Raw genomic sequence first — 23,569 nt, 5'->3', positions numbered from 1 at the left:
AGTAAAATTACTTCTTGACTTCATGAAATTCACATTCAATTTTATAAAGTTTTCAGATAATAATACTTATGCAAAACCCATATTATCTTAGGTTCTTAATGGTCACAATAAGTAATTTAAATGATATTTTCTTTAATGTAGAAAATAGTTTCATTTCTGAAATGGGACTCTGTTTAAAATACTGTAAATTAGATCATGTTTGCCCATTGAATTCTACTGTATATCTAGAATTATTCTTTGGGAAAATGTAAGCCACAATCTAGTTTAGATGTGACATGGCTCTTAAGGGCAGAGCATGAAGATTTTGATGGTTATAATGTAGCACTAGCTCTAGTGACCCATTCATCTTATGGGAAGTTTGTGTACCTCTTTACTCCATATGATCTGGCTTACTCATATTCGGATAGTACCAAAGTTTGAGTACAAGGTAACAGCTAACTTTTTTTGAGCTCCTACTGTGTATCAGACATAATTCCAATCACTTTCAGGGATGATCTAACTCTGTGCAGTAGAATTGATTAGCCCCCTTTACAGGTGAGGAAAATGAAAGTCAGAGAGCTCTCATGGCTAAGAAGGGCTTGAGAACACAGTTTGATTTCAGAGATGAGTTTAGGACCACTATGCTATGCTGCCTTCCCATTTTCAAGACTAGAGCTTCTCAATCATGAATGGGTGACAAATATGTTCAGATATGGGCCCTCTCAGCCCTTGGGATTGATGGACAGGACCTGGAGCCCAGAACCCTGGTCTGTTCCCATGTCTGTGAGCAGCTTCATTTACTTACACCAGTGCACTACACAAAGATGATTTTCCACATGTGCCATAGTGTGAAAAAGTTTGACAAGCATGCTGCCCTAGAGCAAGGAAAACATTTAGAGATAAATATATTAACTGTGTTCCTAATTTGTAACTGACATTAAATTTTCAGAGTCAGCAATCTTCTGACAAGGGATAATTTATATACCTTATATAATTCTACTTTATGTTGCTTTGCTAATAATTTCCTCCACTGATATTTTGTTATGCTTCATATTAATTCTTAACTGGCAACACTTATCCTGACTAGAGTTACCATGAATTCTTTTTTTTTCAATTCCAGAAATTATCACTTTACTATACAAAAAAACCTAAACATTTCCAAAAGAAAATCAAAAGAAGTTGCATTTTTAGACCTCATTGGGAAAGTTACACAAGAGTCTGATGAAAAAACAATATCATAAAACATCTCCGTGCCATGTCAGTACCATCCAGAGAAATCCAATCAACCATTATACAATAGGTTGAAGTGTTCAGTACCTGAAAGTCAACCCAGTGCCCTCTTGGTTTATCATTTGCCTATAACAATATAAAACTCTAGCATCTTTACAAAACATGGAATTGTTGTCTATGAACTTTATAGGAATAAAATTTTGTTAAAGGAAATAATATAGTACAAAGATGACATGGTTAAGCTGCCAATCAATATTAACAGGAATTAAGTTATAACAGTCAGTCCAAGCAACATTTTAATAATTTTAGAAATGTGACTATAGTGTGCTGATATTCCAAGCAATCTTGCTCTGACATAGTTTTCTTTTACATATATACAAGTCATGTTATTGCGTATACACATCAAGAAACTACTCCAGTTATCACATCTCAAAGGTAGTGCCTATTTTTTAGGCCGAAATTTTCCTTTGGCTTCTGGCTCACAACAAGGGGCATAGGCAGCCATTTCTTTCCAAGAGTTTACTACATTCAAGGAAGTCTGGACTCCTAGCTTGTTGTTTTCCTCATGGAATGATGAGCAGTACTGAGGATTTGAACATCGTGTCTCTGAGCATTTCAAACATTAGCTACACTTTTGATTTCCTTGCTTCTACAAGACTGTATGACCCTTTCATGCTTGCTTTTCTAGCAAAGTAAATAATCATTCCAATGGCAGGTATTATTAAGGAGGATGCACAATAGAGCATGAGAAGTTCAGGAGAAAAATAGTCCTTGTTACTTTCTCTTCCTTTAACATCAAGTGTTATGCTTGTTAATTGAAAGCCAACTTCATTTTTAGATTCACATTCATATACTCCCGCATCCTCTAACCGGGCCCTGTGGATGGTATATGCACTATATGTAGACTTAGGCACTATGTAGCCTGACTCTGCTTTTTTCTTCAGGATTATCAAAGTTTGGGGCACATTTCCACATGTACAGGAGATAATGACAGTGTCTCCTTCCTTGACATTCTCAGAAGGAAAAGCTGTTAAGTTGTATATCTTTTGGAGCAACTTGGATAATTAATTTGACTTCTTTTCTGCTTATTCCAACCTGTTTAATGCCTTCACAGACATAAATACCAGAATCTCCCATTTTTGTAGACGTTAAGGTGAGAGTGATATTCTCAGAAAGAGGCTATAGATCCCCATTACTTAGCAGCCTGCTCCACAGGATTTTCGAAGCTGGAAGGCCATCGCTAGAGCATGTCATATTCACAGATCTACCTTCCTCCAGGATGGAGGAGGGGCTGACCAAGAGGGTTGTATCACCAAGAGCAACATTAACATATAGTACCTGTGTACTCTGCCTTTGTTTAGGTTCAAATTCCATTTCATCAATAGGTAACTTAGTCAGACAAACAAGAACTTTTCCAGTATCTTCAGTGGTGGAGATGAAGATCATTTCCAATCTCTTAGTCTCTAGGGATTTCTTACTTACATCTTCCAAAAAGATTTTATTTTTCATAATACTCTCCCCTTTAAGTAATTCAATCTCCAGCCAGTCAAAAGGATACACATCAGGAACCTTGCAGTTTACAGTGACCAGGTTTCCACTCACTAACAGACCACTCATCTCAATTTCTGGATCTCTAGGGAAGGAGTAGAGCTCCACCTGGATTACCTTTTCCAGTTTCTTATGTCCACATGTCACAGTGCACAGGTAAAAATGTTCGTTCTCAAATCTCACAGGGCTCAGGATCAACGTGGACTTGGACCCCTTGCTCCTCACCTTCCCATTCAGAGGGCTGTCTATCTGGGTTCTCCAAGAGAAAGATGGGGACTCGCAACACATGACATCACAGGTCAACACAACTGAGTCACCAATCTGAGCAGCAATCTGGGATCCAGGAGAGATCTCTACAGTAAACATTTTCTCTTGAACAATTAATTTCACCTCTTTTCTGTCTTTCCCAACGAGGTTAACTCCTTCACACACATAAATTCCAGAATCTTCCAGCCTCATAGCAATTAAAGTGAGAGTTGCATTCTCAGAAAGGAGCTGTAGATTCTCATTGTCTAATTTCTTGCTCCAGAAAAATCTGTGGAGCTGGTAGACCTTCACTGGTACATGTCATTGTCATGGAGTCAGCTTCTTGTGGGCTTGTGGAAGGATTCACAGATATAACTATGTCCTTGGGTGAGACGTAGACTTGCAGTTTTTTTGTAGTCCCCCGTACTTGGGGTTGAGAATCAATTTCATTAATGTGTACTGTAGCTTGACAAACAAGAGCTTTCCCAATATCCTCATAAACAGGAGTGAAGGTTACTTCCAAACTCTTTGTTTCCTGGGACTTCATTTCTGAAGGCTCCAGAAAGTTCTGTGTCTTCACTGAACGGTTGCCCTTCAGTAATTCTATCTCCAGCTTTTCAAATGGGTAAACAGCAGGGACCAAACACGTGACTGTGACTGGCTTCCCAACTTCCAGGGAGCCACTCACATGAATCTCTGGGTCCTTAGGGAAAGAGTAGATCTCCACTGGGATTCCTTCTTCCAGTTTCTGGGACTCACAAATCACTGTGCACAAGTAATAGTGTTCATTCCCCAGACTAACAGGATTTATGGTCAGCGTGGAATCTGTCCCCTCATTTCTCACCTTCCCATTCAGCGGACTGTCTATCTGAGTTCTCCAGGAGAACGATGGGGACTCGCAGTCTGCTGTGCTGCAAGTCAGTGAGATGGAGTCACCAATCTGAGCAATAATTTTGGATTCAGGGAAGATGTTGATTTTAAAAGCTTGAGCTGCTAGTATTGGAGGGTCTCCTGCAAAGGTGGGGGGTGGCTGTGGCTTACCACGGGGACAAGGACACTGGCAGCAGAAGCTCTGGGAACTACTCCTTGGTGTGAGCCCTCCCAGAGTCCGCCATTAGCCCCACCAAAGAGCCGGGGAGGCTCCAGTGCCGGGTTTCATCAAGCCAAACAACCACCACGATTTCTTGAAATCATTAAAATGGAATTTTAATTATTCTTGATAAATTATTTTTTACTGTTCATATGGACTGCCTACTTCTCAATCAGAATTGGCAAATATTCTGGCTTGAATGCTGGAGTACCACAAAGCACATGAGGGTGAATAAAGTATTGATAAATAAGGGAATGCTTTCTTCCTTTCTTTTTTTTTTTTTTTAAGATGGGGGGCAGGCTCCCCAAATCCAAGGAGAAAAGTTGCTCAGGGACTTCGAGGTCCAGGCTTTCTTTCTTGCCCCTGAGGATTTCTACTGTGGTCCCCCCACGCTTCCGCAGTCCCAGGCTCGGCTCCATGCCACTTCCCACACCTCAGCCACTGTTCACCTTGACCTACCACTGACCACCACTTTGACCGGCCCTGCTGCTGGGAATGCTTTCTAAAGAAGTGATGCTTGAAAGTTAAAAAAAAATATATGGAGAGTCTGTTTCTGTTTTGTAAATAAGTTCATTTGTATCATTTCTTTTTAGATTCTGCATATAAGTGGTATCATACGATATTTCTCTTTCTCTGATTTGCTTCACTCTGTATGACAGACTCTAGGCCCATCCACCTTACTACAAATAACTCAGTTTCGTTTCTTTTTAAGGCTGAGTAATATTCCATTGTATTTATGTACCACATTTTCTTTATCCATTCCTCTGTCGATGGACATTTAGGTTGCTTCCATGTCTTGGCTGTTGTAAACAGTGGTGCAATGAACACTGGGATGCATGTATCCTTTCAGACCATGTTTTTCTCTGGATATATGTCCAGACTTAGAGAATGACTTATGGTTACCAGAGGGGAAGGATTGGGGGAAGGGATAGTTAGGGAATGTGGGATTGACATGTACACATTGCTATATTTAAAATGGATAACCAACAAGCGTCTACTGTATAACACAGGGAACTCTGCTCAATATTATGTAACAACCTAAATGGGAAAAGAATTTGAAAAAGAACTGATACATGAATATGTATAACTGAATCACTTTGCTGTACAACTGAAACTATCACAACATTGTTAACGAACTATACTCCAACATAAAATAAAAAGTTAAAAAATAATGTAGAGAATAGGAGTGCTGTCTTAATGAGGAAAGCTTGAGCTGTTTAGAAGCCCTTGCACAGCACTGAAGTGAATTTTGAGACTCACATCACTTCAATGCCAGGATGAAATTAAGACAGTATAGTTTAGAATCCCTGGGACCCTTAGAAACAGCACAGGGAAACCCAACTGGCAATCCCAACTGTCTTAAGTCAAAGTGTAGTGATGCATAAACACTTGCACTCAAGTGTTTTCACTGTGTTTAAAATGATTTGTTCAGAACGCATTAACCATGGAAGCTCATCTGGAAGTGTGGTTTGTGGTTTTCCAGATTTTACCTCCATAAAAGTTTTCAGGTAAAGATAAATGTTGCAGGTGAGTCAAAAAGGAAAAAAAATAATTTCCTATTGGTTGCAATAACCAGAGAATGATTGCCCAATTACACGTTTGTTCTGGCTTAGAACTTTGGTGGGGGCCATCCTTGGAATTTGGACAGTTTGCCATCTGGTTTAAGTATGTGATTACACATGAGACACCAGAGAGGGGGAAGGAAAGGTGACTCCAAAGTTGTAAGCCTCACTGATTCAGTAATAATGGGCCATTGTCAAGGAAAGTATTACCAAGAAGAGGAGCTGGTTGGGTGTGTTTGGGGTGGAGAGGATGATGAATTCTTTGGAGAACATGTAGATCTGAAGGAATGAGGAGGAAATCCAAGTGGAGATTTCATGAAAGCAATTGAAAATGCTTGCCTGCAGTTGTGTGGAGAGATTAGGACTGACGGTTTGTGTTGGAAGTCATCTATTCATAGTCTCAGGAGTGAAAGAGATCTTCTCTCCAAGGAAAAAAGGAAAAAGATAAACTAAAGGGCACATTGCATGGATAACCACCTTCACAGGGGGAGAAAGGCGGAAACAAAGGAGACAGGCCACACTGGCCTCCGTGGTGTCCTTGAACCCACCAAGCATAGCCCCCTGAGAGCTTGCACCTTCCATCCTCAGCCTGGAATGCTCTTCCCACAGAGGCAGAGATGCTTCCTCTGTGCGCCTATAATACTCTAAATGTTTCTGATGCTACATTCACCACAGATTATGACTTCTGTTTGTGTTGTCTCACCTGATACATAATAACTATTCAGTGAATGAATGAATGAATGGGAGAAGTGGAATGAGAAGAGATTGCGTTCAGGGCCACATTTCAGAAATCAAGATCTTGGAGTTCTCATAAGTTGGTCAGACAATATGTTATTTCAAGGAAAATATAAGCCACTGCTTATTGTGTGCCAGGCATTCCTGGAACAAAAGCCAGATGTTTTGGGACTTCTCTGGTGGCGCAGTGGTTAAGAATCCGCCTGCCAATGCAGGGGACACAGGTTTGATCCCTGGTCCAGGAAGATCCCAAAAGCCTCAGAGCAACTAACCCCATATGCCACAACTACTAAGCCCGTGTGCTGCAACTACTGAAGCCCACATGCCTAGAGCCCATGCTCCACAAGAAAAGCCACTTCAATGAGAAACCCACACACCGCAACGGAGAGTAGCCACCGCTTGCTGCAACTAGAGAAAGCCCGCGAGCAGGAATGAAGACCCAATGCAGCCATAAATAAATAAATAAAAGCCAGATATTTTAAAGTAGCGTCAAGACAACTCTCTCCATTTCTTGGCTCTGGTTTTCTAAGTACCGGCCTCATCTTCAGGCAGGTTTTTTTTTTTTTTTTTAACATCTTTATTGGGGTATAATTGCTTTACAATGGTGTGTTAGTTTCTGCTTTATAACAAAGTGAATCAGCTATACATATACATATGCTCCCATGTGTCTTCCCTCTTGCATCTCCCTCCCTCCCACTCTCCCCATCCCACCCCTCCAGGCTGTCACAAAGCCCCGAGCTGATATTATTGTGCCTTGCGTCTGCTTCCCCCTAGCTATCTACCTTACTACGTTTGTTAGTGTGTATATGTCCATGACTCTCTCTCGCCCTGTCAAAACTCACCCTTCCCCCTCCCCATATCCTCAAGTCCGTTCTCCAGTAGGTCTGCGCCTCTATTCCTGTCTTATCCCTAGGTTCTTCATGACATTTTTTCCCCTTAAATTCCATATATATGTGTTAGCATACGGTATTTGTCTTTTTCTTTCTGACTTACTTCACTCTGTATGACAGACTCTAGGTCTATCCATCTCATTACAAATAACTCAATTTCATTTCTTTTTAAGGCTGAGTAATATTCCGTTGTGTATATGTGCCACATCTTCTTTATCCATTCGTCCGATGATGGGCGCTTAGGTTGTTTCCATCTCCGGGCTATTGTAAATAGAGCTGCAATGAACATTTTGGTACATGACTCTTTTTGAATTTTGGTTTTCTCAGAGTATATGCCCAGTAGTGGGATTGCTGGGTCATATGGTAATTCTATTTGTAGTTTTTTAAGGAACCTCCATACTGTTCTCCATAGTGGCTGAACCAATTCACATTCCCACCAGCAGTGCAAGAGTGTCCCCTTTTCTCCACACCCTCTCCAGCATTTATTGTTTATAGATTTTTTGATGATGGCCATTCTGACTGGTGTGAGATGATATCTCATTGTAGTTTTGATTTGCATTTCTCTAATGATTAATGATGTTGAGCATTCTTTCATGTGTTTGTTGGCATTCTGTAAATCTTCTTTGGAGAAATGTCTGTTTAGGTCTTCTGCCCATTTTTGGATGGGGTTGTTTTTTTGTTATTGAGCTGCATGAGCAGCTTGTAAATTTTGGAGATTAATCCTTTGTCAGTTGCTTCATTTGCAAATGTTTTCTCCCATTCTGAGGGTTGTCTTTTGGTCTTGATTATGGTTTCCTTTGCTGTGCAAAAGCTTTGAAGTTTCATTAGGTCCCATTTGTTTATTTTTGTTTTTATTTCCATTACTCTAGGAGGTGGGTCAGAAAGGATCTTGCTGTGATTTATGTCATAGAGTGTTCTTCCTATGTTTTCCTCTAAGAGTTTGATAGTTTCTGGCCTTACATTTAGGTCTTTAATCCATTTTGAGCTTATTTTTGTGTATGGTGTTAGGGAGTGATCTAATCTCATACTTTTACATGTACCTGTCCAGGTTTCCCAGCACCATTTATTGAAGAGGCTGTCCTTTCTCCACTGTACATTCCTGCCACCTTTATCAAAGATAAGGTGTCCATATGTGCGTGGGTTTATCTCTGGGCTTTCTATCCTGTTCCACTGATCTTTCTGTTTTTGTGCCAGTACCATACTGTCTTGATTACTGTTGCTTTGTAGTATAGTCTGAAGTCAGGGAGCCTGATTCCTCCAGCTCCTTTTTTCGTTCTCAAGATTGCTTTGGCTATTCGGGGTCTTTTGTGTTTCCATACAAATTGCGAAATTTTTTGTTCTAGTTCTGTGAAAAATGCCAGTGGTAGTTTGATAGGGATTGCATTGAATCTGTAGATTGCTTTGGGTAGTAGAGTCATTTTCACAATGTTGATTCTTCCCATCCAAGAACATGGTATATCTCTCCATCTATTTGTATCATCTTTAATTTCTTTCATCAGTGTCTTATAATTTTCTGCATACAGGTCTTTTGTCTCCTTAGGTAGGTTTATTCCTAGATATTTTATTCTTTTTGTTGCAATGGTAAATGGGAGTGTTTTCTTGATTTCACTTTCAGATTTTTCATCATTAGTATATAGGAATGCCAGAGATTTCTGTGCATTAATTTTGTATCCTGCTACTTTACCAAATTCATTGATTAGCTCTAGTAGTTTTCTGGTAGCATCTTTAGGATTCTCTATGTATAGTATCATGTCATCTGCAAACAGTGACAGCTTTACTACTTCTTTTCCGATTTGGATTCCTTTTATTTCCTTTTCTTCTCTGATTGCTGTGGCTAAAACTTCCAAAACTATGTTGAATAAGAGTGGTGAGAGTGGGCAACCTTTTCTTGTTCCTGACCTTATTGGAAATGCTTTCAGTTTTTCACCATTGAGGATGATGTTTGCTGTGGGCTTGTCATATATGGCCTTTATTATGTTGAGGAAAGTTCCCTCTATGCCTACTTTCTGGAGGGTTTTTATCATAAATGGGTGTTGAATTTTGTCAGGTTTTTTTTTTAAGTGGCAGCAAAGTCAACACTCACTCTTTCAAAATGATTCTGTCTCTGCTGGAGTCATTTGCCTACCTTTGTGAAACGAGGGGATGTTGGGCCCCTGATGGATTACCCAGGCCAGAGGGGGGACAGTTTTGAGAGCAGAGTATGATATGAGGGCAAAATCAAAAAGTAACAAGTCCATTCTTGAAATCATAAAAGAGGCCATCTAGTGGCACTGTGATCTGAAACAACAGTAGGGAACAGAAGGGGAAAGAATAAATTCACTCTCCCCCTCCTCCATCTTATTGTCAAAATTACACTGTACTGTCAGAAACAAGGATGGATGCTGTTCCCTGAGATTGCCTCTGTTGTGTGTTTAAAGTTCTGTAGATGAAGGAGAGTTGAAAAAGCATCACCTGAGAATAAAGCCACTTGTTAGTGTTAGAACACTGAGCTTTGATGTTTTAATTTATATAAATCTTGCCTTTGGTATGTATGAAAATATAAATCTAATATAAAAGTTTTATATAAACTTTAAAAACTTCTCTAAAGTCCCATATATATAATGTTGTACGTATATCATGGGCTTTGTAAATAGACCCAGGTTCAAATCCTGCTATACCATTTACTATTTGTGTGAAGCCTAGACATAAGAATTAAGCCTTTGTGTCTCATTCTCTCTGGTACTTAACCTTAAGGGTTAACTAAGAGAGTGCATGAAAAGCATTTAGCACATTGTCCAGTGCACTAGTCAATATTGGTAGGTATTATTGGCATTATTGCTGTGGCTTAAGAATTTTTTATTATGGTAAATAAAATATGCGTAAAACATACCATTTTAACCATATGCAGCTAAGTGGCATAAAGTACATTCACATCATTGTGCAACCATTACAAATATCCATCTCCAGAATTTTTTCTTCTTCCCAAACTGGAACTCTGTATCCATTAAACAATAACTCCCCATCTCTCCTCTCCTCCCAGACTCTGATAACTGCCAAACTTTCTGTCTCTCTGAGTTTGTCTATTCTAGGTTCTTCATGTAAGTGGAATCAGACAAGATTTCTCCTATTGTGTCTGGCTTAATTAAGAAGCTAAATCCAGACATTTTAGTCATTGATTCCTAGGGTTCCTGTACTACATAGGCCCCAACAGATGAACCTAAATTCCACCACCTTGGTGATAGTATCTACTAATTATAGGCACAATCTTAGTAGGTGAGAAATAGTCTCTACAGTGCAGGCTTTAGATACCCAATCTATTTCCACAGCATCACAGAAGCAGAGTTTTTATAGTGTCTATAGAATCTGAAAATATTTCTGAAAGGTAGCTGAAATGCTTGGGTGCTTTAACTGTGGATAAGGATAAAAGTTTTCACAGCTTTTTAGTAATTAGCCTCAGGACCCCTGTCCCAAAGTGACTGTAAATTGTGCAATCAGTAAGCAAAATAGATGACAACGAGGTGTAAAACTTTATTATTAAACAATTATATAAACCTAAATAAGACTGTTCAGAAAAAACCCTATTTAAAAATTTTCTCTCACAATCTGTTTCTTTTTATCATATTATGAGCTTAATGATTACTTCCCTGCCTGGCAAATCTGCATTCCTTCAGTTTTGCATTTCCTGGACAAAAAGCAAGAACTGTTCAGCCTGTAACCATCAAGTACCAAGCAAGTTGCTTCTGTAGCAACAAATCACCCACATGAAGTCTCTTAGGGTTTTTATCTCTTTACTTCAATGACTTTTCAATGCAAATTTGGCTATTATCAGTCAAGTGGAAGATCCTAAAACTGCTGCTTAAAAATCTGGGAGCAGACTCTTTCTCCATAGCTCAGCTCCTTTGAGCCTGGTCTCTCTAATGTCCCTGACCCATATTACGATAATCATCACTACAAACATATGCCACCACTGACTGTAATTTCTATTTTCCTTGTATAATCTTGGGCAAGCAATTTATAATCTCTGAACCTTAGGGTCTCATCTATAAAATAGGCACATAAAGACAGTTTGTGAAAATGCCTAGCATGGCATGTGGCATGTGATAAGGTACACAGGCAAATATTAAATTTAGGAAAGAAGCACGTGTGTATGTTGTACTTTCCAGCCCTCTTTCTCCTTGAGACTATTTCTCATTTCTCTCCTAACAACCGTCTCACAGCTTCTTGCTCTAGTATTTAGGAACTGAAATTATCACCTCATTTGCCCTTCTACTAGCAAGACCTGTCCTAGCATAAGCTAAGACTGCCTTAATCATTGCCCTTCCCACTTAATTATGTTTATCTCTTCCACATCCTGGGCCCTCAGGACTCTGCCTGCTGCTTTGCAGAAAGCAAGTTTGATAGCCTGCTATTTCTAGTTTTTAATCTAAATGAAATGGCATTGATTCAGACATTTGAAAGTACACTGTGATAATTAGAAAATCAAAATTCTGTAAGAACAAAAGCTTAAAAAGTGTTTATAATTTATGTTAACCCTGGGCTTTTTGTCAGAAAAGGTGATGGTATGTTCATTGTATACTTCTATTTCTTTGAACAATTATGCTGGTATTTATTGAGTGCTTACTACAGCCCAGGCACTGTGTTAAACACCTCACATACATTATTATTTCATTTAATCCATCCAGCAATCCTAGTAGGTAGGTGTCACTCATACCCATGTTATAGATAAGGAAACAAAGGCTTAGAAAGGTTAAGTATCTTGCCTAATTTCACACAGAGCTGGATCAAAACCAGGCTGACCCGAGAACCCATGGTCTGGCCACCACACCAGGGTTTTCAGTGGTGTGTTCATATGCAGGTCCTCAGTCCAGAAAAGACAGTACTGAGTTATTTTAAACTAGGAAGCCTCTGGAGGGCCTTAAATGATGGTCCTTTTTACCGCATTTTTTTTTTCCCACTTACCTTCTTTATTTTTCTCTTATTGTGGTCCTTAGGTTTAATTTTTTAGTACTAAAATCTATCTGTTCTCTGTTCCTTGCAGTAAGAAACATAAGGCTTCGAGAGCGTCATACAACTTTACAAGTTTGAAATTCCTGTGGCAACATAACACACTGAATCCATTCAAGAGTACATGGTGACCTCAGTGATTCTTGTGGTTGGAATTTTTCTTTTGTAATCAAAATAGTAAGAACACTTGATTAATTTTCTGTGAAAGTGTGCCTGAAATTAAGAATGTTCCCCACATAATATTTTATTTCTTCAAGTAAGAAATATACAGTCCCATGTGCAGAATTTATGAAAATATGAAAAAAAATCGGAACTCCGATTTTATGTGGGTTATAACAGTTGTCTCCAGAGTGGGTCTTCCAAGTACCTTGGGAAGTTTCTATTTCTTCTATTAGAATTTTGATTTCTAATTTTTTATGCTTATTTTTTAATTTCTATTTTTATATATACTTTATAATTATATATTTTATACAAAATATATAATTATATACAATTTATTTGAAATTATGTACTATTATGTACATAACATATGCAATATATATTCACATGTATTTTTATTCTATATATTCATGTATTTTTGTTCATATATATAAAGTATATGCTGAAAACATTTTATTGATGAAATGAGTCATCAAAATTTTAAGCTTCCAGCAATTCTAAAATATAACAAGAATTTATTTTTTTGTAATCTAAACAATCAGAAAAAATTTTAAAGATACAGTATTTTCATGAGGAGCTAAATCATAAATAAATACCCCGTGATAAAGTTAAAAGACCATTTGTAGGATATACCATGTTCATCTAAAGTATAATGATGATTAAAAGCTATAAGAATGTTCTTGGGGCTTTGCAAAATTCTTAATTATCCTCTAGCTTAAATTGTCTTGTGTCTAGTCTAAAAGTAAAATTATATAGAGCCAGTCATTGGTAAGTGACTTTTTTCAAGTTAATTTCTGATACTTGCAGTGGCTCCATTGTCCCTGATGTGACATACAAGATTTTCTAGTATCCTGATGGTGTCCAATCCTATCTCATTGCTCAACACTACTCTCCTCAAGTCTATGCTAAATTCACTTCTCTTTAACAATTCTCTTGCCTTTGGGCACTTGCAGAATCCATTCCCTCTCTAAGAGAGAAACACCCTTCCCTTCTCTTTGCCTGGCTACCCTCTTCCCATCCTTTCAGCCTCAGTTAAACTATGTTTCTTTTAAATTCATATTAGTTGCCCCCTCTATGTATTCCAGGGCATCCTATACTCTCCTCTCCTTTAACATTTAACACATTGTATGTTTAGATGTCTGTCTTCCAACCTAAATTTGTAATACTCACCTCACATTTCTGGCAGATTGGACTATTTGGATCCAAGTCTAGGTGGAGAAATAATGGCACATGACTGAAGCCTTCCAACTTGAGTGATACGGAAGTTTCTCTGGCCCTTAAGTGGCACTGCATACCCTCTCTGGTCAGTTGGTTTATACCTTGTGGAATGTTTATTATATGCTTTGATATCTTCACTTAACTCATTCCCTCACTCTTTTTTCTTTTCTCCTTGTCCTCTCTTCTTTTGTTTATTAGACTGACAGGTTAGCCCTGCTAATATTTCTGATTTTCCTCCATATACCTACTGTCTATAGGAAATTAACCTTGCTCATCTAGGCAGTGTTAAAACTTAGGCACTGATCCAGAATGGCCAGTCGAGAAATGCTGCTGAGCAGAGGCAAGAGAATGCACTAGCAGCATGGGGAAGGACCAAGCTGACTTTAGATGAGAGCAGATTTAGTAGATATTTGACCCTTGATCAACAATTAGTCTTTTAATGCAAATTTTCCCTACTTTGGGGAAAAAGAGGTAGGTTTTTCTTTCTCAGCTCCTAATCTTTGTTGTTTTTTTTTTAAATCACAAAATGCATTTTCTCTATCTTTACATCCACTTGACTCTAGGGCAAGGATAGTTTCTAATTATGCTGTCAGCAAAATTATATTTGATTATGAAGGCAAAAACATTGCTAAATTATTTGAAATTCTATTTCATTTACATTCTAATTCAAATTTGACCTTCCTTGATTTTGTTTGATTGCAATAGTGTATTATAGTCATTCATCAGCCATTTTTCTGGATCATGAACTTAGATTTATATTGTTTGTATTAGTTGATCTGCAAAGTGCTTTCAGTTTTCATTGTATTATTTCTTTGTGGATCTGAATTGTAGATTTGCTCTTCCCACCTCTCATAGTGCTATCATAAGCAAAATAAAGTCTTAAAACTGGCACCATTCTCAAGATTTATTTTTACAGTAATTTTGCCTGTAGTGATACTGTTGGCTTTAAAGTCTTCTCAAGATTGTGCCTTACACCCCTTCTCATGAAGGGATGATGTAGTCAATTTGACTGGAGTAATTTTTTGGAAATTACTGGCAGGATGGGGAGGTGATACACTGTTTTCTATCAAAACTGCCTTTCTCAGGGAAGCCTTTGCTGCCTGCCTTGCCCATGGGTAACTTACAGACTCGAATACAGATCACTTAGGGAAATAAATTGCAGTATCAATGGAGGGAAAAAAAATGCCTTATATAGAAAATTAATTTGTCAATTTCTTAGTGTCCAAAGTTTTCTTTTAGATTTTGATAAACAGGCAAAATTATTTTAACTAGCTGTAAGTGAAAGTGTGAAACTCTTGTTTAAGGATATTATTTGCCTTTCAGTGGTTGAATACATGATGAAGTAAACATCCTAAGGTTCACATTATTAAAGTTATCACAGTAATTGTCAATAATTCTACTTAAAAGTATAAATGATTAATCGGGAGACCATGTATATGTAGAATCACGTTCTGTTAATAATCATAGATTAAGAATAGGCTGAGTTGGACTTAAACATGATGACATCTGGCCTGAGGAATGAGTCCACATAAGTGACTTTTTAAAAGTTGAACTAGTTACTTAAAAATTTAAAAATATATACATTCTTAAAAATCTTTTTTTCATGTTGCAAGATGTATACAGAAAATCAGGTAAACAAAAAGAACATAATTACCCAAAGTCATAAACTACATAAACTACCCAGAGACAACTACTGGTAATACTGTGTGTATGAAACAAGTTTTAAAAAGTGTACAAATAGTGTATATAGCATACCTATTTGTGCAAAATGATAGAAAAAGGCAACTTCTCAGTTCCTGGCTGTTGTTTTGCTTTTTTGTTTTTTTGATAGTACACTTCCTAGTTTTTAATACAGAAATCTTATAGAAAAAATAATATATACATATCTCAACACTTTTTAATAGACAAAAATAACATATTTACATCACCCAAACTCAGTACAATTCTAAGAAAACAATGCTTGGGAAAGCCTCGAGTTATATTGCAGACACATTGGTAGGTTAAGAATCAAATGTACACGTTTTGGGACGCTCACAAGTGTCAACAAAAGTCATCTGCTTCTCTGAAGTCAGTGCCTGAAGATGCCCTAGTCAGGCATACAAAGCAAAGGTTTGTTAGTAAGTCTATTATTGGTGATTAGCAGGTGATGTTTTAAGGAATTTTTATCCTAATATGATAGTATGTTACATATATAAACATTTTACTGTGGTTTATATAGGATTTAGGAAATTGGGGGTCTGGGGGTTGACATGACACAAGATGCATTAGAATGATAAAAATAGGCACCTGATTAACATTCTCTTGCAGATTTTCAGGACTGTATTATTAATGTTAATAACACATTACCATTAATGTGCAGGCATTAACATTAACTATACAGGTGTGTGAGATACCTGTATATGTAATTGTGCATACATAAACAATTTCTGGAAGCATATACCAGAAACTGGTATCACTGTCTCTGGGAAGGGGACTATGTCACTGGGACAGGAATGTCAATTTTGAACCATATGTATATGTTAGCTATCAAAAATGAAATTATATAAGTACAATCAAATATAATGTGAAAAATATACTCATGCCTTTGAATATGACTAGTTTTATCTATTTTCAGTAAAAGCAAACATGATTTAAGACTATGATTCATAGTCTCTATCCGTATTAAATGTGCAATGATTTACTAGGGGCTACTGAGATATGAGGAGATGTTCATATCTATAGTAGACTTAGACTGGTGGTCTTGAAACTCTAGTCAGGTATCCAGTGGCCCCTTTAAGGAGCTATTGGGCAAGAGCTGGTATCTCTCATTAAGGAGCACTCTAGGGAAAGAAAGAGAGAGAAAGTGAGGGAAGGAGAGAAAGAAAAAAAGAGGAAGAAAAAGAAAAAAAATGCCCTGAGCACTTCTCACTTTTCTGCTTCTTTTTGCTGGCTGTTATCTGATTCACAGTCCATTGCTCCCAACTACAGTCGGCCCTCCAAATCCCAGGTTCTGCCTCCCTGGATTCAACCAACTGCAGATTGAAAACATTCAGGAAAAAGAAAAATTCAAGAAAGTTCCAAAAAAGCAAAACTTGAATTTACTGTGTGCCAGCAACTATTTACACAGCATTTACATTGTATTTAAATTATTTACACAGCATTTACATATTAGTATTAGGTACTGTAAGTAATCTAGAGATAATTTAAAGTACATGGGAGACTGTGCATAAGTTATATGCAAATGCTACGTACACTACTATACAAAAGGGACTTGAGCATCCTTGCATTTTGGTATTGGGGGTCTTGGAACCCATCCTCCATGGATACAGAGGGAAAACTGTACAACTTTTGTTATCTCCACTGATCAGCTCCAAGTGTTTTTTTTTTTCCCCTTCCAGTTTTATTGAGAGATAATTAACATACAGCACTGCTTAAAGTGTACAGCATAATAATTTGACTTATACACATCATGATTACCACAATAAGTTTAGTGAACACCTATCATCTCATATAGACACAAAATAAAAAGAAAAAACTTTTCTCCTAGAGATGAGAACTCAGGATTTATTTTCAACAACTTTCATGTATTACATATAGCAGTGTTAATTAATCATGTTGAACATTATATCCCCAGTATTTATTTATCTTATAACTGGAAGTTTGTACCTTTTGACCACCTCCATTCAGTTCTCCCTTCCCCCGCCTCTGGTAACCACAAATCTGATCTCTTATTCCATGAGTTTATTTTTTTTTTAATTATTATTATTATTATTGGCTGTACCGCACAGCTTGTGGGATCTTAGTTCCCCGACTAGGGATTGAACCCTGGTTCTTGGCAGTGAAAGCACCGAGTCCTAACCACTGGATCACCAGGGTATTCCCAAGTTTGTTTATTTTTTGGTGTAGAATTGACCTACAACACCATGTTAGTTCCCGGCGTACAACATGACAATTCAATATTTCCATACATTACAAAATGATCACCATGGTAAGTCTAGTCACCATCTGTCGTCATACAAAGATATTACATTATTATTGACTATATTCTCCATGTTGTACATTTCACCCTGTGACTCATTTATTTTGTAACTGGAAGTTTATACCTCTCAATCTTCCTCAACTATTTCTTTCCTCTCCCCACTCCTCTCCTCTCTGGCAACCACCTGTTTGTTCTCTGTATCTATGAGTCTGTTTCTGTTTTGTTATGTTTGTTCATTTGTTTTTTCTGGATTCCACAGTAAGTGAAATCATATGTATTTGTCTTTCTCTATATGACTTATTTCACTTAGCATAATACCCCCTAGGTCCATCCATGTTGTTGCACATGACAAGATTTCGTTCTGTTTTCGTGACTGGGTAATATTTCATTACCCAGTCATGAAAATACAAACACACACACACACACACACACACACACACACACACACACACCCCACATCCTCTTTATCCATTCATCTATGGATGGGCACTTAGGCTGCTTCCGTATTTTGGCTATTGTAAATAATGCTGCAATGAACACAGGGGTGCATATATCTTTTTGAACTAGTTTTGTTTTCTTTGGATAAATACCGAGGAGTGGAATTACTGGATCATCTGGTAGTTTTATTTTTAAATTTTCTTTTTTTAAATTTTTGGATGTGTTGGGTCTTAGTTGCGGCACACGGGATCTTCGTTGAGGCATGCGGGATCTTTTGTTGTGGTGCGCAGGCTCTTCATTGCAGCGTGCAGGTTTTCTCTCTCCAGTTATGGCACGTGGGCTCCAGGGTGTGTGGGCTCTGTAGTTTGCAAGCATGCAGGCTCTCTAGTTGAGGTGCGCGAGCTCAGTAGTCGTGGCACATGGGCTTAGTTGTCTTGCGGCATGTGGGATTAGTTCCCTGACCACGGATCGAACCCACGTCCCCTGCACTGTAAGGTGGATTCTTTACCACTGGACCACCAGGAAAGTCCCTATTTTTAATTTTTTGAGGAACCTCCATACTGGTTTCCATAGTGGCTGCACCAGTTTACATTCCTACCAACAGTGCACAAGGGTTCCCTTTTGTCCATCCAGGTATTTCTTAATGATCTCCCAGATGCTACTTGAGCAAACAAATGAAATCCTGCCTGTAGGAGCAAAGATTAAACTTCTTTCCTGTTCAATGATTTTTGGAAGTGCCCTGTTTAATCCTAGTTCTGGATTTGTCTAGCTCCAGCTGGGTATAGGGACACTGTTAGCTCATGAGGGAAACTCTCAGAGTCCCTGCCCATCTGCAGATTTTTGGAGGCATGTGTTCTAATTGCTCTGACTTATGTCAGAAGTCCAAAGCTAGCTTCCTATGCTCATGTACATTAATCTCAAGATACAGGATCTTCCCATTTAGGAAAAGAATAATGAATGAAATGATTCTTGGCCACCTTTCAGCCTGCTCATCATTATGCCAAACGCTTCATCCTCCAAATGTTTCCAAAAAAGCCTATTTGAACTTTTTTTTGCTTTTATAACACCCTCCTTAGCTTTGGTAATCAGGCATCCACTCTTTGCCTCATACCATATGTACTGGCTTATTATGGAAGTCTAGTCCTGGCTGAAATAAACTGCATGGTTTGTGGCCACTGAGGGTGGGTATGAACTAGTTTTCATATCAGCTACCTGATAAATCTGGTAGCCTGATAAATCATGGCATCTATCATAGTCATGCTATTAAGGTTTATCAAGGCTTCATGTCACTTCCCCTTGAGGACTCATGACAGTCAAAAGCTGATTACTTTAAAATGATTTATTTCCAAACCACCAACAGCTCTTCAAATGACAGAAAGTTATCAGAAGTCTTTCAACAGCCAGGCTGACACTCTGTCCTATAAGCTTTAACTGGCTTTCCTAAGAACATTGTCTCTTAAGCAATTCTTCACTCTATAAATTTTAAGCCACTCAACACAGGCTGTACCAAACCAGCTTTCTCCAAATCCTCAGTTGACTTCAGCTGAACACCCTGTTATTATTACTGAGAATAGGTTCCCTTATTGTCATCCTGTCAAGGAAGTACCAGGTGCATGTGTTACACTTAGGCAATGATGCAGTCCTCTTATCACCCACACAAGCACCCTAATGCAGCCTAAGTTCCTATAAGATACCTCTATCAGTCTGCTTTATCTTCCTCATTACAGTTCTGTCTGCTTCCTCATATCTGCTTCACATCAGTTTGTATATCTCATGACTTTACAAGTGAAAAATTTAAACTTTTAACGGTATGCAAAGTTCTGTGCTTGCAGACAACAATCCTTGCTCTTTAGGAACTTATATTTAGAAGGATACAAGAGACATATGCCTTAATTACTGTGACGCCAATCATCTGATTGTGTGATGTATCAGGAATCCAGGCAAACCACGATAGAAGTTCAGAGGAAGAGATCTCTGTCTGGGGCGGCAGAAGGCTTCATGGTGGAGACAGCATCTGAGCTAAGATGTGAAGGCTGGCTAGGGTTTTAAACCACAACTAAAATAGAAGAGTTGACATTCCAGGAAGAAGAAAATAGTCAAGTAAATGGAAGATCTGAAATTATATGTTTAGAAAACAATCAGCAGCCCATTTCTGGCTGAAAAAAAGAATACATGAAAAATAGTAAATCTAGACATTTTGGGGTCAACTTGTGGCATGCTTTGATTTTCCAAATTACAGAACTGAATTAGTATGTATTAAAAATAAAATGGCAGGATTGGAGCAATGTTTTAGAGATGAATTTGATACTGAAATGCAGAGTCAGAAGGATGGAAAAATAGTTAAAAGATTACTGAAACAGTAGTAAAGCTCTCTTAGAAACAGGATTGTAAAATAACTGAGTGCTGTAAGGAATTATAAAATAAGTTATGTGATGAATACTACGAAAAAATAGTATCAATGTATGACAACCAGTTAGCTATTTTAGACCTAATGGATGACTTAGAAAGAAAAGGAATGATAACACACTCCATTTTTGTATGCTATGCAGCATCTATCATTTTTCTTTGCATATAGTAGGTGTTCTATAAATATGGATTCAGATGCTCTATTTTTAATATCTGATTTCAACATTCAGGATATTTCTGGGTAAGCTAGTCTCAATTTTGTTGTAGCTAATTTAAAATGCTGGATTTATAGCTACTAGAAATTGAAGTGCACTATAATTCTATTGCTATATTATCATTGAAATTCTTTGATAATTTATTATAAGTTTCACAGGGTATACCATCATAAATTTTAATCCTTACATTTTACCTGCAAGAGTAATACATACTTGTAACAAATTCACAGAATATAAGAGCATATGAAATAAAGGAAGCAAATTCCAACGCCCCTGGAATCCTGGCAGGTAACAACACGAGTCAAGTCTGACACAGAGAGGGTACATACCTTTTAAAGGGGGCAGCGTTTATCCAGCTCAAGCCAATTGTTGCCAGGCAGGAATACGGGTCCTGGGTTTCCAAATCTTCTTATTTTAAGAGAGCTGGAAGTCCAGGTTTTCTCATGAATTCTTTTGATCTCTAAAACATTCTCTCTCTGTAAAAAATATATCTGCTAGTTGAATCAAGCTGGCAGGTCACCAGTTTGCAGTCTCTGATATGAAGTAAAAAAGTGAAAGTCTTTATGCTCTAGCCTCATTTCATAAAGATGTGCATTGCGGACAATTTGATGCACTATGATATCATGATTATGTCTATTAGTCTATAAATTGTTTTTTGAAATTAACAATAGATTGACATTTTATATGCCAGCCTATGGAGATGCTCTTCTACTTCATCTCTTCCATCTTCCTTCTCTGGGCTCAGTTTTTCATTGTTGGAATTACATAATTAAATTACCTATTTGTACCACTTAAGGGAAATTTATATTATTTCCCTTTTTAAAAGTTACCATTGGTAACAGATGGACAGCCTTACAGAGGTTATCATTCTTCTCTTGTGCTAACATGGATTCTGTGATGTGGTGTTGCTGGGTGAGTGAAAAGGCACGTGCATTTGAGATTTTAATAGATATTTCCAAATAGTACTCCAAAAAGATACCTGGAGTGTTAGAGAGTGCTAGATTTTATCATCTCTTGTAAATACCAGACAGAATCTTAGACATTTTTCTCAGCCTGATTAGAAATGTTGTATTTGATTATCTTTTACTGGTGAGGTCAAGTACCTTTCTCTACACTAATTGGTCATTTGTAGTCTTCAATAAATTGCTTGCTCATAGTTTTTACTCATTTGTCTACTCATGTTGTTTGCCTTGGTTACTGATTTGCAGCTTAGTATTTTCTCCCATCCTGTTTGCTCTTGGCTATAGTTCATGTGGCTTACCTTTGGACTTTCTGCCTTTCACTGTATGGAAATGTTAATTTTTTATATAATCAGATAAGATCATCACATCACCAAATATTTCCTATGTGTCTTCTGAGTTCTAGGTCATACTTGGAAATGCCATTTTCTCTTCAAGATTATAAAAGTATTCACCCACATTTTCTTGTACAGTAATATATATATATATATATATAATATACATAATATGCTTATATACATATTAAATACTACTATATTGAATTTAGATATTTAATCCATAAGAAATTTATTTTTCTAAATGGTTGGGGTAGGGATCTACATGGTTTCCTTCAAATGGTCCAACTGTCCAAATATCATTTGTTTGGGTAACTGGACCAGCTGATTTTAAGTGTCACCTTTGTTATATATGATTTCCCACACATATAAGTTTGTTTTTGTTCTCTCTATTCTGTGCTACTAATATATTTATCTATAGTACCAGTACCAGATTTTTAAATGTCTATAGCATTATACTACATTCTTATATACAGTAGGAAGCTCCTTTTTAAAAAATTTCTTGACTATGCTGAAGCTAAACATCATTTGACAGTGACTTTTCTGATTCGATAATATATCATGTATTACTATTAATCCAAGACTTCTACAATGTTAGTTGAAAAAGTTTGAGTTTTTTTTTTTTTTTTTTTTTTTTTTTTTTTTATGCGTTACGCGGGCCTCTCACTGTTGTGGCCTCTCCCGTTGCGGAGGACAGGCTCCGGACGCGCAGGCTCAGCGGCCATGGCTCACGGGCCCAGCCGCTCCGCGGCATGTGGGATCTTCCCAGACCGGGGCACGAACCCGTGTCCCCTGCATCGGCAGGCGGACTCTCAACCACTGCGCCACCAGGGAAGCCCCAAAGTTTGAGTTTATTCCTAGATATTTTATAATCGGGGTTGTTGGTGAATGAGTTTTTGCTTTTTTTTTTTATATAACTCATTACTTGGATACAGTTGTCATATAAGAAATCTATAGTTATTTATAGTATCTTTGGGGGGACCATTTTATCTAACTTAACTATTTCTAAGCAGATGATTTTAGTCTCCTGTCCTGTAGGATGTTGAGGAGAAAATGATCAGTGAGTTGAGCTGCCACAGAAGGACGCTGAGATTTTGGCAGCCTAGTATGTGTTTCTAAAAGTCTGGAAACTCTCAGGACTAGGTAGTGTTGATAATATACACTCTAAAGGAAATTAACTACTAGTTGAAAATAAATTAAGATGTTAGCATTGCATTCCAAAATAGACAGTGGCACTCAACTTAAAGTTCTAAAGAAAACTGTTATAAATGATTATGCTCAGAGGCATTTGTCTGAAATGTTTGCACAATGATTCAGCACTTTATTAAGGTAAAATTTTAAAAATCTGATCACCAACTTGAGTCAATAAACATATGTTTTGTAAATGGACTTACACTGAAAGGTAAAAAACATCAAGTTCTTTTATAAGTGAATCTGACAAATATTTCCTGTAGCAATAGCAACCATTTAAATTTTACAGAGCTTTGTAGTTTACCTGCAATCATTTAATCCTCAGAAAAATTCTATGAGATGGAAAACAAGGCTCTAGTGTTATCCTCACTTTCTCAATGAAGAAACTGAGGTTTAATGAGGTTAAATGAGTTGTCCAAATTTATAT

The 23,569-nt window shown here is 37.5% G+C and overlaps 1 pseudogene; it reads right to left on the bottom strand.

Annotated features, from left to right (window-relative positions):
- Positions 1-1,835: 1,835 nt before the first annotated feature.
- Positions 1,836-23,569, bottom strand: part of LOC136136895 (vascular cell adhesion protein 1 pseudogene) — a 33,416-nt pseudogene continuing 11,682 nt past the window's right edge.

Source organism: Phocoena phocoena, chromosome 17 (genome assembly GCF_963924675.1).
Source record: "Phocoena phocoena chromosome 17, mPhoPho1.1, whole genome shotgun sequence".
Taxonomy (NCBI): Eukaryota; Metazoa; Chordata; class Mammalia; order Artiodactyla; family Phocoenidae; genus Phocoena; species Phocoena phocoena.
This window is presented reverse-complemented; position numbering and strand designations above follow the sequence as displayed.